We start from the raw sequence: 7,787 nt of genomic DNA, 5'->3' as shown, positions 1-7,787 counted from the left end.
TGGTTTGATTAATTAGATTCGGCTTATGATGGTAAATATGCTTATATATTATGCTTGAATGTTTGATCATATAGGTTCGGTTGTATATGGCTCTTTGGATGGTTGAAAGTTTTATGTTTGGACATAATTTATAGCAAGCGAAATAGGCATAATGTGTTTAATATTGGTATTCGTAAATGGTTCAAATAGATATGGTCATATGCGCATAAACTTAGGATGAAGTGAGAGTAGGTATATTTGGTTTTGAAATGATGTTTATTATTGAATATATATATGTCAAGTATGCCATATGGATAATTTAACTTAGTTTAATATGCATAACATGTGCATTTGTATAATTATGAATTAGGTAATCGAATGGGATTTTATTGATTTGGTAAAGTCACTTTATGTTAGTACATGTTTGAATTTATTTAAAGTTTACAAATGTTATGAATGTAATGAAGGTTTGTTTTGGGTTGTGTTATGACCAGTAATGCCTCGTAACCCTATTCTGGCGATGGATGCAGGTTAAGGGGTGTTACAGCTCCAATCAGGTGTAACAACTCCAATCAGGTGTAACGATTATTGGGGCTAAGATTATCTATTTTTTCAGATCTTTAGAAGCTTCCAAACGTGCTTTTTTGAAATCAAACATTGTATCTTCCTCTAACAACAAACACAACGGTTTAGAAATTTTTGAGAAATCTTTGATAAACCTTAGGTAAAAATCGGCATGGCCTAAGAAACTTCTAACTCCTTTCACATTAATTGGGGCTGGTAATCTTTCAGTTACGTCTACCTTTGCTTTATCGACTTCAATTCCTCTTTTTGAGATTTTATGCCCTAAGACAATCCCTGCTTTAAGCATATAAAATGACATTTTTCCCAGTTAAGGACAAGATTCATCTTTTCACATTTCTTCAATACCTTAGCCAAATTACTCAAAAAAATATCATAAGTGTTACCAAAAACAAAAAAATCATCCATGAAAACCTCAACAAAATTTTCAACCATATTTGTGAATATTGCCATCATGCATCGTTGAAATGTTACAAGTGCATCGCATAAACCAAAAGGCATTCGCCTAAAAACAAATGTACCATATGGACAAGTAGAGGTTGTTTTATGTTGGTTCTCCGGAGCTACAACTATTTGGTTATATCCCGAATAGCCATTTAAGAAACAATAGAATTCATTACCTACCAGTCAATCTAACATCTGATCCATAAAAGGCAACGAAAAATGGTCCTTCTGAGTAGCTTTATTCAATTTTCTATAATCAATACAGATTCTTCAACCAGTAACAGTTCTCACTGGAATCAACTCGCTATGCTCATTCTCAATAATCATGATTCTACCTTTTTTCAGCACACATTGCACAGACTTACCCACGAACTATCTGAAATAGGATAGATGATTCCTACATCTAACCATTTGATCACTTCTTTTCTCACAACTTCTTTCATAATCGGATTGAGCCTCTTTTGCCCATCAATTCGTGCTCTTTCACCTTCTTCTAAAATAATTTTATGCACGTAAAAAAATGACTTATACCTCGAATATCAGCTATGGTCCAACCAATTACTTTCTAAAATTTCTTTGGAACAGCAATTAGTTACTCCTCTTGATCTTTCGTTAGTTTTGCTAAAATAATCACAGGCAAAGTGGAACAGGCACCTAAATAAATGTATTTCAAACTGGAAGGAAGTACCTTTAGTTCGAGTTTAGGTGGTTCTTCAATTGACAACTTGGGTTGCACAAATTCTCTGACTTCTAACTCTAACGGTTCAAACTGTGTGGATTGAATAAAATTTCTTGGATAGGCTTCAATCAAATCCATGTTTTCTTCACCTTTTTCATCCTCCAAAGGGTCAAGATCCGAGGCTTTCTCCAATGGATCTTCAAAATTGCTTTCCACAGAAACCAAGGTTTCTATCTCTTCCATAATTGAACACCCTTTTGCCGGATTGGGAAATTTCATCTTTTTAAGAATGTTAAAGGTCATCTTGAACTCGTATGGTGAGTTCACCTTTCTACACATCAATTAACGTTCTTCCCTTGGGTAAGAAAGGTCTCCAAAGGATGATCGACACTTCCTTATCTGCTTCAAAATCTAAGACAATGAAATCAATAGGAAAAATAAATTTATCAACTCTTACCAAAACATCATCGATCTTTCCTTCGGGATATGCTAAAGATCGATTCGCTAGCTGAAGCGTCACAGTTGTAGGTCTTACTTCACCTATCCTTAGCATCTTGAAAATAGACTTAGGCATCAAGTTGATACTCGCTCTTAAGTCACACAAAGATTTACCACAGTAAGATTCACAAATGTGACAGGGTATAGTAAAGCTTCCTGGGTCTTTCAATTTCGGTGTCAATTTATTCTGTTGGAACGCACTGCACTCCTTTGTCAAGGCAACAGTCTCATACTCACTCAGTCATTTCTTTTTGAACAGTATATCCTTCATAAAGTTCACATAATTCGGCATTTGTTCTAAAGCCTCTACCAACGGAATATTGATGTGTAACTGCTTCAAAACATCCAAAAACTTCTTGAATTGCACCTCCTGTTTCTGCTTGTGTTGCTATAATATTTGCAAATATGGAGGTGATGGAACTTTCGGTTAAATCAGATAACTCTTCTGAGTAGGTAAATCTGCATCCGAAGAAGATGTTAAAGTATCTGAATTCACTATGTTAGGATTTACCTTGTTAGTCTTTGCAGATTTTGATTCCTTTGGTGTAGGAATTTCTATAGCTGGTTGATTCTTCTCAACGGGCTTATCTTCGACATCAATCAATTGGGGTTCCAAAATTTTACCACTTCGCAAAGCCAGTGCCATGATATGTTCTTTACCCAAATTTCTTGGATTCTCAATATCGCTCGGCAAGGTTCCTTACGGTTTATTATGAAGCTCTGTAGCTAACTGACTCATTTGGTTTTCCAAAATTTTCAATGTTCCTACTTGGCTTTGGATCAAAGCATCATTCTTTACCATGTACGCTTTCAACAAGTTCTCCATACTGTTTGATGCCTTAGCTTGAGGTGGTTTTTGAGCTTGCTAATTAAACCCTTGAGATTGGTTGGGTCTATGCTGCAAGAAGTTGTTTTTCAGTCCGTTTCCTTGGTTGCTCGAAGAAAAGATAGGATGATTATGCTATGAAGGATTATATGTAACACCCTTATCCTGTAACTGTCGCTGGAATAAGAAAGGGGAGTCACCGGACAGACAGAGATTTTAGAGTAACACAGATTCACAAATATCAAATAATATCAATACATAAATATTCATCCACAATTCATCCATTAAAATGGTCTATGAGACCTAAAATGTACATTTAGGGAAGGTCGAAACTAAACCGAACCCATTCAGAAATTGCAGAACTTAATCAATATTTTCAAAACTAACCAAGTCACACGCCTGTGTGACTAGGCCATGTGACTCACACGGGCACAAGACACACCCATGTGGTCCAACCGTGCCAAAAAGAGGTCCTATACTGACTTTTTAACACGGCCAACAGACACGGTCGTGTGCCATGACCGTGTAAAGTTTAGCTAGCAACTGACTTTCTCACAGGGCCATAAGGCACGCCCGTGTTCCCTGGCCGTGTGGCACAATGTAGGCTTGGTTTAAGCCAATTTTCCACCCCATATGGTTTGAATCCTACAAACATTAATATGAAACAAGTATACCAACATTTCCAACCAATTTATTGCTAAAATATGAACAAAACACATTAGAACATAGCACATTAAGACATACACCAAAACAATACACAAATATATCATTTGCTAGCCAATTCAAATGGCATAACTTGCATTCTAGCTTATACATGCCATACATAATTATGTACATTTTTGAAAATACCAAAAAGAGTTTGATGGTGTGATGACAATCCTCGACTATTCCCCAGCCTTCAGTAGAAACGATAACTGTAAAACAGACAGTAAGCATACAGAGTAAGCTACGACGAGCTTAGTAAGCCAAATACAATTGGTTTAATTACATAAAGCATATATATGTAGTTCAAAACAACAATAAGAATCCATAGCTATTTCTCAGAGTTGTTCATAAACTTAACCATGCTCATTTGCTTGTAAGCATATCATATTCATTTCCATGACTTCCAAACCTACTTCGCAGAAACAGAGTCTTTCATATTCAGAACTTAAGTACAATACAAATGTACCTGTAGGAATTATATATTTCATAACCAATACTTTATCATCGGAAATCCAGAAATGGAATAAATATTCACAGACAAGTACAATGCCAACGTCCCAGACGTGGTCTTACATGTAATTCAGTATGGATGCCTCTATCCCAGACAGGGTCTTATACAAAAACAGATACGATGCTGATGTCCCAGACATGGTCTTACACGTAAATTTCAAATAGATGCCAGTGTCCCAGACACGGTCTTATACGATAATCTAGATCCATACCAACATTATTTTATCAGGCTTTCAAGGCCATCCAATACAGATAACAATTTATAAACATAGAATTTAATCAACTTAACACATAAGTGTAGTTTGACTTACATCGTATGGATTTCGGACGAAAATGAGTCGACTATTCGACTACCTTGGACTTCCTTGATCTAAGTCTGATTTTCTTTGTTCTTGATCTAATACAATACAAATTCAACCATTTAATCATTCATTTCATTCAATTTAATTCATATACACATATTTAAGGCACTTTACATTTTAGCCCTTATATTTTCACACTTTGGCAATTTAGTCCATTTTTCACAAAATCACCAATATGTAAAATTTCTTTGCAACAAGGGCTAGCAAAATTTTCATGGCTTCTATATAAGCCCATACAACATGTTTAATTTACAAATTAGTCCTTTAAAACCTCATTTTTACAAATTAGCCCAAATAGCTCATTTCATCAAAAATTCAAGAACAAAACATGATAATCTAACATATATATTCCATAATTCATATAAGAGCACTACAAAGCTCATATAATCATCAATGGTACATTTTATAATCTTCAACAAAAATAGAAATTTAGACATGGGTTTTGAAGAACGCAAAGCTACGATTACAGAAATGTAGAAATTATCAAAAATTGAGCAAAAACACATACCTAATTAATGCTTGCAAGTGCCGAAACCCTAAAGCTCTATTCCTTCCTATTTTATTTTATTTTCGAAAAGAATGCATGAAGAAATGGCTTATTTCATGCCCTTAATTTACTTTAATTCATTTAATACACCATTTACCATTTTGCCCTTCATTAATAAATCATTAAAACTTACCTAACAAGTCCATAATTGTCCACCATTAACATAAATGGTAAATTTTACATGCAAGGACCCATATTTTAAAAGTGAAGCCAAATAGGTGCTTTAACATCTAGCACTCAACTTTTACACTCTACGCGATTTAATCCTTTTTCATAATTAAGCACAGAAACAGACAAATTAAATCACAGAAATTTCACAGATGCAAATTATCATATCATAGACACAGGAAATAATATTCAAATATTTTTCAGACTCAAATTTATGGTCCCGAAACCACTATTCCGACTAGGGTCAAAATCAGACTATTACATTATAGAAGTTGGGCTGGGGTCCTTGTCCACTCCTATTTTGATGTTGGTTCCCCACATAGTACATTGACTCGTGATTTGATGAAAAATTCTCAAAAGAATGACCTTCCCCATAGTACATATAGGAAACTACTTCAAATGGACTTGGTGGCTAAGCTGCAAAATTTTAGCACTATTAGAGGTAAACTATTTTAACATAGAGGAAATAGATGATACCTGAGCCGATAACGAAGTGAGGGCATCAACTTCATGAACTCCGGCTACACGTCTTCCTGAAGTTGTTCGATTTGTTGGCCATTGATAGTTATTAATCGCGATCCTCTCAATGATCTCATAAGCCTCATTATAAGACTTAGATAAAATTGCACCATTTGTAGAAGCATCTACCATCAATCTTGTATGTGCATTAAGACTGTTATAGAATGTCTCCAACTGGATACAATGATGAATCCCATGATGAGGACACTTACGAAGTAACTCTTTGAACTGCTCCCAAGCCTCATACAAAGATTTGTCGTCCAATTCTTGGAAAGTTGTGATCTCGTTCCTCAATTTAGTGTTTTTTTAGGCTATCTCTCTTCTAATTCTTGCCATGTAATATGGAACTTGGTGGTATTGAATTGAGCCATACTCATGCTCGATCTCGCAACGAGTATAGAAACAACTTTAGCCTCAGTGCGTCTTCAGTCACACCGGCTATCTTGAATGAATCACTCACCTCCATAAACAATCGAATGTGGAGATTTGGATCTTCCATGGGCATACCATTGACTTGGCCCACTGTTTGGAGAATTTGAAACATCATTGGTTTCAATTCAAATTGGGTTGCCTTAATATATGGCCTTCTAATTCCTGGATTTAACTCAATGAAAAGTGGCACAACATATTGTCTAATGCATCGATCCCTATCATCGGCAATGAGGATAGGATTTCGCACACGATTGGCTTCATTACCTTGGACTTGATTCTGATTTCCAAGGTCCATCTTGACTTGTCTTTGACCTATTCGTTCACGTCTTCTTTATCTAAAAGTTCTCTCAATTTTAGGGTTTATAGGGAGTAAATCAATAATCCAATCTGTGCTCATAAACACCTGAAAAGAAAATCACAAAATTAAAAAGAATAAGTTAGTAATGTTAGAAATAAATCAAATTGAAAATAAATAATTTCATGAAAGAAATAACTATGGCAACAGTTAACAATCCCCGATAACAGCACCAAAAACTTGTAATGCGTAGGATTGTGCAAGTGTACACAGTCATTATCAAGTAATAAGTAAGTATCGAGTTATCGTCTCCACAGGGATTGTATTTGTGCTAAGTCACCTAATTTGTAAAATTATATTAACAATTTGGTAAATAAAAACAGAATATAGTTGAGAAGTGATGATTAAACTAAATGCAATGATCCCTAATGCAAATTATCCTAAATATGCAAACTATATGAATAAAATAGATTTTAGCAAAATTAAACACAATTTGCAACAATTATAACATAAATAAACTAGGACAATTACTTTAAGTAAAATCAATTTATTATCAACATGCTTAATAACATTCAGAAAAACACTCCATGGCAACTCGATCTTCCATGAGTTTGGAAACCACATTAGGTCCTTTCGGAATCCTTTACTTAGTAAATACGCATTTTACTGATCATTATTTACTAAGGGTTTCTTAGCATTCGTGTGAGGTAACAGGGACATGTTAGGCTTGAAACAGTTTAATCACACAAATCTAAAAACTATGTAGATAACAGAGCTTGGTTAGTGTTGTTATGCAACCTGCAATTTAATCGGGTTAGGATCTAAATTGAGCATGCATATTTCAATTATGCGTCCACTAGCAATCGTCAAGTTAGGATCATTCAGCTAATTCAGGTGCATTTCAATCACGTATGAACAAAATACAGACTTGATTTTAATTGAAAACATGATCGATTGAGGTACAAACATTATAAGCATGAATCAAATAAATATTATTTAATTAAAGCAATCATCCTAGCTTAAATAAAATAAAGCTAAAATTGTTGTAAACAAGAACGAAGAACACATAGCAAACATATTTAAATTAAATCAAAGAAAGGAAAGCTTAAACCCAAATGAAAGTGGCTGTCACCTAAGACTCTGACTAACTAGGCTCCTTCGCTTCTTTGCTTTGCTTCTTTGCTGTTGGCTCTCCAAGGTGGCCGACCAAGGGCTCTTTATGATGCTTAATTATTAAAATC

At 34.8% G+C, this 7,787-nt stretch overlaps 1 non-coding gene across 1 annotated transcript; it reads left to right on the top strand.

The window, feature by feature from the left end:
• The first annotated feature begins 6,009 nt into the window (after positions 1 to 6,009).
• LOC128279660 (small nucleolar RNA R71) lies at positions 6,010 to 6,116 on the top strand. Its single transcript, XR_008269859.1, has one exon. It is a non-coding gene; the product is annotated as a small nucleolar RNA R71 (small nucleolar RNA).
• The last annotated feature ends 1,671 nt before the right edge of the window (positions 6,117 to 7,787 follow it).

This window comes from Gossypium arboreum, chromosome 8 (assembly GCF_025698485.1).
Source record: "Gossypium arboreum isolate Shixiya-1 chromosome 8, ASM2569848v2, whole genome shotgun sequence".
NCBI lineage: Eukaryota > Viridiplantae > Streptophyta > Magnoliopsida > Malvales > Malvaceae > Gossypium > Gossypium arboreum.
Note: the sequence above shows the minus strand (reverse complement) of the source record. Positions and strands in the feature narration are given on the sequence as shown.